The sequence below is a fragment of the Sapajus apella genome, unplaced genomic scaffold (assembly GCF_009761245.1).
Source record: "Sapajus apella isolate SASKATOON/1434 unplaced genomic scaffold, GSC_monkey_1.0 scaffold26, whole genome shotgun sequence".
Classification (NCBI taxonomy): Eukaryota; Metazoa; Chordata; class Mammalia; order Primates; family Cebidae; genus Sapajus; species Sapajus apella.
Window position 1 is genome coordinate 11,951,293 of NW_022436966.1, and position 10,552 is coordinate 11,961,844.

A 10,552-nucleotide genomic window follows, 5' to 3' on the forward strand; every position below is an offset into this window, starting at 1 on the left:
ATGGTGGCACACGCCTGTGGTCCCAGCTACTCGGGAGGCTGAGGCAGAATTGCTTGAACCCAGCGGGCGGAGGTTGCAGTGAGCTGAGATTGCGCCACTGCACTCCAGCCTGGCAACAGAGCAAGACTCTGCCTCAAAAAAAAAAAAATGGCTTAAACTTTCAAAACAAAACTTATACAACATTTGTTCAAAAATTCCTTTTTATAACGTTTTTTACAACTATTACAATCTTAACTTTCTGACTTTGTGTTGTTTTTTTTTTTTTTTTTTTTTTTGCTACTCTGCACTTATTGGTAAGATATTTCTGACTTTGTTTTATAACTTTCCTTACTAAAGGAGCATTTTTAAATCTGTAACTTTCTTAATATTTATCTTTTTCCTAATCTCTCTCCTTTGTCTCTCCTCTCTTTGCCTCTTTGTTGCTCTCTCTGCCTCTGTCTTTCTCTCTGACTCTCTCTCCCTCTGGCTTTCCACCTCTATCATTTCTTCCCCTGAAAAGAGAACACTTGGAATCGACATTAACTCTAAGTATATAACTGGGGAACTAAAAACTCATCAGTTTGTTCTGCTACCCCATCAGGGTCATCTAATAATGGCTTAAGTTCTCTCTTGAGACTCTGGACCTTAGAAGCAGTTAAGGGAGCATTCACAAAACTAACCATGCCTCCTCCTCGAGGCATCTCCTTTACAGGAGAAAAAAGCTTTGAAGCTGATTCTTTGGAGGAAGAGGGGAAAGGAAACCTTTGAATATCTCTTTTTGCATTGCTCAGTCTCCCACCGGAGCCCTTTCTTCAAGGAAGAAGACTTGCAATGATCAGGCCTTTTGAGTTGCAAGCTCCCAAGAGCATGGGTTATACCAGGTGTGGGGGTGGGGGAGTGGGGAATTTGGGTTGGGTTCTGGGGTGGCAGCCATGGCTTGGGAGGAAGAGGTGTGCTGGGTGTGTTGAGCGGGGAGAGGGAATGGCGGGAGCAGGAAATGAGGGAAGATGGTCTAAAGGGTTCCATTTACATATGGATTGCTCTTGGGTAAAAGCTTCACCTTTTTTTAAGTGAGACTGCGCCTGACTTTATTCTACTCTGATGGTTTTCCTCCTCCTCTTAATGGGTAGAGAACTGGCCCCTGCTGCCAACAGAGTGCATAGTCTTGTTTCTTGTGAGAAAGGGCTTTTGTTGTTTACAAACATTATTAAGAGTTCACAGAACTAATCCTCATCCAACCCAAATTTTGGCCATACAACTGCGGACTTGAGGATCAATTCTTTAGTCCAAATAAAACAGTGATATGTTATCATTTGTTATGGAAGACTCAACCCCCCAAGCTGGGAATCTTTCGCCTCTTATGTTTTTACGGAAGACTCAACACCTCAAGCTAGGAATTTCTTGCCTTCCCTGTCCTGGGAGGTTGACCTGTTTCGTTTCTTCCCCCTTCTCAGGGTCCCTTACATTCTTCTCATTTGTACGGTCCCCTCTTGACCATTCCGCCAAAGGAGATTTGGGACTCTCTTAGTGTCAGTGTGCAGGTGTAATTCCCACGGCAGGATCTGTCCTAAGCCATATGAGGTAGCCACGGAACCTCAGGGAGGACACGCTCACTCCATCCAGCAATAAGAATTGTCACCATTCACACAGACAACACTGCATTCACACACACATTCAACTCTTCAGAAGTTGACAACCAAAGAAGTACTTTGTCACCCCTTTGCAATGTTTGCTACCTTGACTTGTGCATGAGGTTGCCTGATCGAGGCCCCGGGTTACTGCAGTTTGGAATCTCTTTGCCCTGCGTTGCTGAGAATTCAAAAGTATTCCTCGTACAGGATAAGTCCTTGGCTCTTTCCCCTGGGGCCACAGCAATAGGGCGGCGGGCTGCCTTCCCACAACAGAGGACCAAGGATTACCCCAGAGGAGAAATGGAATCTCGGATAAGCCCCCAAATTTGTTGGAAACTGGTTTATAATGGGAAAAATCCATACCCAGACAGTGATCATTCAGCAAGGCTAGTTTACTTCCTGCAGAAAGGGTGCAACTCTTTGGCAGTCTTACCATGAGAGCACACCTGAACAAGGAGACAGAAACATTTATAACTTTAATAACCTGATGCAGTCGCCTAGTTATGCACAGCCTAGTGCTGTGTCCAGCTTCCATTGGCTGGCATGGGACCTCACATTCTATGCTTGACCCGATTGGCTAAAAACTTGGAAATTTCCTGAATAGATATGGGGGGAAGAAGACAAGGAAGAAGAGGAAGCTAGTCAGGAGAAGGTCAGGAGGATTTCCAAATAAGGAATGGCATGTACCAGGGTTTGGAGCTTGTCAAGTTCTGTTTGGGCACCCTGGAGTGAGTCAAGGTAGCTAATTTAGGATGTAGCTGATTTAGAGACTATATATATATGGGTATATGTTTATGCTAATAGTGGATAATGACTATAGAGGAAGAGATTTGTAAATCTTTATAATGTAGTCTAAGATATAAACATTGAAGAACTTTCCCATCTCTCACATTAATTGTGCTAAAAAACACATGAAATTTACTTTTTTTTTTTTTTTTTGAGATGGAGTTTCGCTTTGTCTCCCAGGCTGGAGTGTTGTGGCGCAATTTCGGCTCACTGCAACCTCCGCCTCCCAGGTCTAAGCAATTCTCCTGAGTAGCTGGGGTTATAGGCAAGCTCCACCACCCCCGGCTAAGTTTTGTATTTTTAGTAGAGACGGGGTTTCACCATGTTGGCCAGGATGGTCTTGAACACCTGATCTCGTGATCCACCTGCCTCAGCCCCCCAAAGTACTGGGATTACAGGCATGAGCCACTGCACCTGGCTTTGTTTTTAAAATAGAGATGGGGTCTCTCCATGTTGCCCAGGCTGGTATTGAACTTTTTGACTCAAGTGATTCTCTTGCCTTGGCTTCCCAAAGTGTTGGGATTACAGGCATGAGCCAAAAATTTCTTCTCGTAATCATTTTTATGCGTATAGTTGAGTAATATTAGGAATGGTCACATTCTTGTGCAACAAATTTCTAGAATTTTTTCATTGGACAAAACTGAAATCCATTTCTGGGCAACCACCCTTCTCTTTTGTTTTTATGAGTTTGACTACTTTGAAGACCTCATATCAGTTGTATTGTACCCTGTAACTTTGTTGAATTCATTTATTAGTTTTTTGTTTGTTTGTTTTTGAGAGGGGGTCTCTGTTACCCAGGCTAGAATGCTGAAATTCAAACAGCAGTTTAGTGATTTTTTTGGCTCACTTCAATCTTAACCTTTCCAGTTCAAGTGATCCTTCTGCCTCAGCCTCCTGAATAGCTGGAGCAGAGGTGTGCACCTCTGTGCCTGGCTAATTGTTTATATTTTTGTTAGAGATGGGGTTTTGCCATGCTGCTTAGTCTGGTCTTAACCTCCTGAGCTCAAGCTATCCGCCCAGCCTGGCCTCCCAAAGTGCTGGGATTATGGGCTATTAGTTCTGACAATTCTTTTTGTGTAATCCTTAGGGTTTTCTGTTGGTTCATGTTATCTACGGACAGAGGTAACTTAACGTCTTTTCATTTTTTCCCTCGTTGAATTGCTCTGACTAGAATTCTGACTAGAATTTCCAGTAGTGTGTTGAATAGAAGTTGTGAAAGTGGCCACCTTGTCTTGTTCCTGATCTTAAAGGAAATACATTCAGGCTTTCACCATTGAGTATCATGATAACTGTGTGTTTGGAGAACTGTACTCTGATGAGATGTCCTTCCTTTGCCTTTCTGGTTTTGGATTGGATGGAATGAGTTGGAAAGTTTGTGTTGGTTAGCAGTTAGGCTGCCAGGCGGGCTTCTGGTGAAGATGGTTTTCTGACCACACAAACTTTTTTCAGAATGTGTGCCCTGTGTGTTTTTTGTGGAAGGATATGATGGTTGTAGCCACTCTTCCCTGTGTTTTCAGCCACTGTTATGATTGGGGAAGGAAAACTGGCATTGCGTATTGTGATCCCTTTGTCACCTTGCTGAAATTATACAATGCATGAGGATGTTTTTAGTGGTTGCTTCATCTTAGGCCCCTACTATATCTTATTCTGTCCTGGCTGCTAGGCTTTGTTGCCCGAGTCTTCTCCCTGATGGTCAGTAGTGTCTTCGGCTTCCAGGGCCTCAGATGTGATCTGGGTCCCAAAAGCCTGGTCTTGCGTGTAGATGTTATTACCATGTGACTGTTTAACATATGTTTTGACCTTAAGCCTTTTCCTCCTCTCCTTGGCCAGCTAATTTTTTTAACCCCTTCTTGGTTAGTCAGTATTACCAAGAGAGGAATCTTCCAACCTCAGCTTACTGGCGTTTCTGGAGCTGAGTTGAAGTGTGCTGTAAGTCTCAACATTGTGTATATAATCTGATTAAGTAGAAGGGGTGGGTGTGTGTGTGTGTGTGTACGCATGCGTGAGTGCATGTTAAATGTAAACTAACCTCATATATTTGATAGAGAAAAGATATTGATATAGTGGAACATCTTACTGCTTCATAGGGGATTTCCCCTCCTCACATTAATGTGGTATAGTAATCCAGGCAAGATTTTTTTGTGATTAAAGAGAAGACACTAGTAATATATAAAGAAACAGTAAAAAAGCTGATAAGGCTCACAAATGCTTTCTTGTACATACATAATAATTGGTTTACTGGCTTTAAAGACCCTTATATTTTCTACTTTTGAAGCTGTGTGGACAAGCTGAAGAATATGAAAGACATGAGAATGGTTATGTTCAATTTTTAATATTTTGGGAAATGGTCTTTTAATGAGAACTGAATGTTCTCAAGTTTCCTCATATCAAAAGAGGAAGGCCGTGTGAAGGAGTCCTATGATTTCAAGGAAGGTATGCTCTGTGGCTACTGCTGGTACATGAGACTGGTTCTTGGAATACTAAACTGGAGGGTGGAATCAGTGCTACTGCTTTCAGATATAGCAAGCTGACAAGTCCTTGGTCTCTCCTTCTGCCTTCTCCTTCAAGTACCCTATAGGTACTAAAGGAACCAGAGCTTAACAGGAAGCCAGCTGGAAATGAAAATTGTAGCTTGCATGGTTCCGGCCTCAGCATCACAAAAGCATAGAACAGAAGGGTGGTTTTGGAGATGAGAGATAATCCCAGAATCAGTGGCAAAGTCTCGCCATCCCCCACCGCCTTACATCTGTCAAAAGTCTGTTCTTAAGCTCATATGAGTTATTAGTTAAAAGTAGACTTATTTTCTTTGGAAGCAAAATAATAATTATCTAAAATGTTTGCATTTGTAACTCTTGGCTTTATTTTGAACTATTGGCTTTAATATTGGTTTAGTGAAATTCGTGATCAAAATTTTTTTATAACTTTATTTCAGTATCAGATATAGAAGGTGGTGATGGACTGCAGCTCAGAAAGGAACATACTCTCAAAATATTTGCTTATATCAATTCCTGGACACAGAGGTATGTATCTTTAGGTATTTTGAAGACTAATTTTTGTGAGTTGCATTATAAATTGCCATTTTTATTGTCACATTTTCTTTTTAGGGTGTTGGGTTAGATACCATTACTTACTAAATTACAGTTTGTCAGTATTCATTAAATCTTTACTCACGAGGTCAATCATGAGTCTGTTTTTCGAACATGGTCATAAATACCAGTTTCTTTCTTTGACCCCTCCTTATTTAGGGATATGAGAGTAACAAATTCTGAAAAGTAGCTATTTTGAGAGATTAAAGAATATTTATGGTATAGCTAGAAGCTTGTGACGATCTTAATCCTTAAAAAGAAAGTCAGGCCTGTAATCCCAGCACTTTGGGAGGCCCAGGCGGGTAGGGTAGATCACGAGGTCAGGAGTTTGAGACCAGTCTGGCCAACATAGTGAAACCCCATCTCCACTAAAAATACAATAAATTAGCTGGGCGTGCTGGTGGGTGCTGGTAATCCCAGGTATTTGGGAGGCTGAGGCAGGAGAATTGCTTGAACCCAGGAGGTGGAGGTTGCAGTGAGCCCAGATTGTGCCACTGCACTCCAGCCTGGGCAATAGTGCGAGACTCTGTCTCGGGGGAAAAAAAAAGTCATCATGATAGCCGTTACCTTTAAGCCACTTGCTATCTCTTCCTTTTCTATAATTACGTGTATTAGACCGATTTCTAAATAATACATATGTTGAGACTATAGGGAATAAAACTTTAGGAACACAGATCTTAATATAATCAAGTTTATAATAAGGATTTGCAAATTCCTGTTCCTCAGTGTTATTTTTAACTAGTCTTGGCTAATAATTGTCTTTTTTTCCCTTGAATAAACCAATGAAAATAAAAAGTCTCATAACTTCTGTGCCTATCTGGTTTAAACTTAGTCCTTCTAAAAATTTTTATGGATAAGAACGTTTGAAGCATTGTGTGCAGTAGTCAATGAACATGTTAAATGCAGTGATGCATAAGTGAGTGTTCTCAGGTATACAGTCTGGCTGAATAGTTTAGCTGAATAGTTTAACTTAAAATAACGTTTGCTCTACAGTAATATCCTCTTTTCTTTCAGTAAAGTTGGCAGATACACTTGCCACAAAAGAGTTTGTAGATTTTATTTATGTAAACATTCTGTACCATCATTACTAGCATTTATTTTCTGAGTCACACCCACCGAATTTCCGTAAGTTTATCAGTCGTTGCTGGGGTTTTTTTTTTTTTTTTTTTTTTTGATGGAATTGATGAGTATTGCATAATAATGTTTATGATTGAAGATGAACTTTAACAGTCCACAGTGGTTTGCTGAGAAATGTTGCAACTGAGTCATAATCTTGAGTTTTAATTATTGTTAACTACAGCTAGGTGGGAACTTGTTATACTAGGAAAAAAACCTACACTTCTGCTTTCAGGATCTGTAAGTTTGCCGCTTAATAAAATAAAATCCAGAGAAACAAAATCACTTTCCTGAAATCTTACCACTAGTTATTGGTGAAGATGGGGTGGGAGTTGTATTTTCCCATTACTAGTCTACTTGTATTCTAGCTTATTTTTAATCCCTATATTAGGAATTTGTAACCAAGAGTTTGTGGATGGGAATGAAATTATTAAGGGAGATGTATGTGTAGTTTTAGGCAGTAATTCACAGGTTTCATCAGACTGTTAAAGTGTTTGCCTCCAAACCATTGAGAGGCTGTGCTTTATCTCATGTTGCCCTAGAATGTAGTGGTTAAGAGTGTGGCCTGGCCAGGTGTGCTGGCTCATGCTTCTCACTTTGGGAGGCCGAGGCGGAGGATCATTTGAGCTTAGGAGTTCAAGACCAGCCTGGGCTACAGGGTAAGACCCTGTCTTTATTTAAAATTTAAAACAACAACAGCAAAAAAGTGTGGCCTTGGATCTAGAGAGAAATGGATTCTAGTCCTGCTTCATCACCTGCGAACACATTATTATGACAAATTAGTTAACTTCTGTAAACTCTCAGCTCCTCATTGGGGAAAATATAATGTTAATAAAGCTACTAATACCTTAATGAGGTTGTAAGGAAACAAAGTGCTTAGCACAGTATTTGTTAAAAAGACTTAATAAACACTTATTTTAATTATAATTGTTAAAATTTGTTTTGGAAAATGAAATATAAATTAAAAGATACTTAAACAAAAGCATGAAGGCTAAGCTGGAGAACATTGAATATTTGTAATTTTGCTCACCTGTCAATAAATGTGAACAGTTTTTAGCTTGTAGTAATAAAAGTGGAATGTTTCACTCTTATTTTTCATGCCGATAGAAGGGAGAAGAAGTAAAAATGATCATGGTACTTTGTAGAGAAAATTTTTGTCTATTCTCATCTCCTTCCCTTCCTCCCCTAAATTATTTTTGAGCTTCAGAAAACATTGATGCCTAGATAAGATTGTGGTTCTAATAAGGTGATAAACAGCTACTAATAAAGCATGGATAATCTGCAAAAGCCATTCTTAATTTGGGGCCTGTGGACCAAGTGAGTCTACAAGTGAACCTTAGTGTACCGATAAACCCGTGATATTTCATAAAACATGTTGTATATAAGTTTCCTGGAGAAGAAAAGCTTGCATAAGATTATCAGTGGAAGATTAACAGTGGCCATAAATTGTTTTTCTAGTGTATTAACTGGAATATAGGTAATGGAGAATGTGTTCACTTCAAAAATGGTATGTGTTAGGCCAGGCGTGGTTGTTCATACCTGTAATCCCAGCACTTTGGGAGACCAGTGAGGGTGGATCACCTGAGGTTAGGAGTTTGAGACCAGCCTGACCAACATGATGAAACCTCATCTCCACAAAAATACTAAAATTAGGCATGATGGTGTGTACCAGTAATCCCAGCTACTTGGGAGGCTGAGGCATAAGAATCGTTTGAACCCAGGAGGTGGAGGTTGCAGTGAGCTGAGATTTGCTCCACTGCACTCCAGCCTGGGCAATGGAGTGAGACTCCGTATCAAAAAAAGAGTATGTTAACAAGAATTTAATATTTATAAGCATTACAAAGATTTTGGGTCCAGGGTGATGGCTCATGCCTGTAATTTCACCACTTTGGGAGGCCCCGGCGGGTGGATCACTTGAGTTCAGGAGTTAGACCCGCCTGGCCAACATGGTGAAACCCCGCCTCTACTAAAAATACAAAAGTTAGCCAGGCATGGTGGTGCTGCTCGCCTGTAACCCCAGCTACTTGGGAGGCTGAGGCAGGAGAATCGCTTGAACCTGGGAGGCAGAGGTTACACTGAGCTGAGATCATGCCACTGCACTCGAGTCTGGGGGATAGAGTAAGACTGTCTCAAAAAAAATTTTTTTTTTTAGTATTTTTTTCTTATTTAAATGATAGTCATTGCAAGAAAAAAGAAGGAAAACTTTGAGAAACTACAGAGAATCGAAGTTAAAAACAGAAAACATGCTACCACTCAGAGTAACAACTGATAATTTTTTGTGCATATCCATGGTGTGAGATTGTCAACAGTACAGTTTTAAAGTTTACAAAAATGTGTTTTTACTATATATACACTTCATAGTCTGATTTTTCAGGTACAGTTAATTACTAGCTAGTGATTAGTCTATGTGATCAAGTATTATCTGTGTCATTTTTTTCTTTCTTTTCTTTTTTCTTTTTTCTTTTTTTTTTTTTGAGACAGTCTCACTCTGTTGCCAGGCGCCAGGCTGGAGTGCAGTGGTGCGATCTTGGCTCACTGCAACCTCTGCCTCCTGGCTTCAAGCAATTATCTTGCCTCAGCCTCCCAAGTAGCTGGGACTACAGGCACGCGCTACCACGCCCACCTAATTTTTGTATTTGTAGTAGAGATGGGGTTTCACTATGTTGGCCAGGATGGTCTCGATCTCTTGACCTCGTGATCCGCCCGCCTCGGCCTCCCAAAGTGCTGGGATTACAGGCGTGAGCCACTGTGCCCGGCCTGTGTCACCATTTTTAAGTGCTGTTTAACAGTCATGTAGACATCATGACTTTCCCTAATAAGATTAGGGAGGCGGGTTCATTACACACATGATTTAAAAAAAAAAATTAGGGAGGTTAATAACATGTTTGTTTACCAGATTATTAATTTAATGATTAGGAGTGGAATAGGAGGAAAACTATCTCAGAAGATGGGAAGAAAAAGGAATAGGAGCAATAAATTGAAGACTGAATTAGGGAAAGTACATATAAGGGTCCGCAAAGAAATGCCGTGTATGACAAAAGCACTGATACCGCAGAGCATAATTCTCCATGCTGTCCTTATTTTTATTTTTTGCTTGTTTTAAGCTTATTACAAAACTGAGTTAGGTTTATACCTTGGAAATTCCACATTCCTTAGCAGGTCTTTAAAGCTCTTTGCTGTCTCCTACCTATCAACTTTTTAACTTATTTCAGGAATTTCTTCTGTATAAGAACTCTTGACACCAGCCAGGGTGAGGTTCTCTGTCAGGTTTCCGGGCTAAAAGTAGTACCTTTTATATTTGTTATTTGTGCTTAACGTTTGAAGCTTTTACTTTTATTTTTTCATTGTTTTAATACATGCTATTTTTTAGAATAGTTTTAAAAGGCATTGCTTTGAAATAGGTTAAATGTATGTGGTCCACCCTTTAAGTCTCTGCCTTTTATTTTGGCATCAAGAAATTTGTTTGACCAATGGACTGTTGATATTGACTGCTATTTAAAGTACTGCTTTTCGTAAGTTAGCTCATGCATAAAACAATTTTTGGTGAGGTTGAATACTGTGGAGTCATAGTCCTTTCATGCTTTCAGCAGAACTGAGCTAGGGAAAATTATGTTAGAGCCTTTGGAATATTTGTTGCTAGATGGAATTCTAAAACCTAGCCTGGAAATAATTTTATTTTGACATAAAGATTCCTCATGAATGTTTACTTAATATTAATTTTGAAATTAAAGCTACAGGCCAGGCGCTGTGGCTCACGCCTGTAATCCTAGCACTTTGGGAGGCCAAGGTGGGTGGATCACCTGAGGTCAGGAGTTCAAGGCCAGCCTGGCCATCATGGTGAAACCGCACCTTAAAAAAAAAAAAAATTAAAGCTACATACTTTATTTGAGGTATTGAGAAATTTTTTTTTTTTTTTTTTTTTTTTTTTTTTTTTTTTTTTTTTTTTTTTGAGAC

The 10,552-nt window shown here is 39.9% G+C and overlaps 1 long non-coding RNA gene across 1 annotated transcript in view; it reads left to right on the plus strand.

Moving 5' to 3' along the window:
- Nucleotides 1-2,518, plus strand: part of LOC116560575 — an 8,300-nt gene extending 5,782 nt beyond the window's left edge. Inside the window, exon 2 of the long non-coding RNA XR_004273028.1 lies at nucleotides 2,362-2,518. This is a non-coding gene — a long non-coding RNA (uncharacterized LOC116560575). The remainder of the gene's footprint in view (nucleotides 1-2,361) is intronic.
- Nucleotides 2,519-10,552: the final 8,034 nt, after the last annotated feature.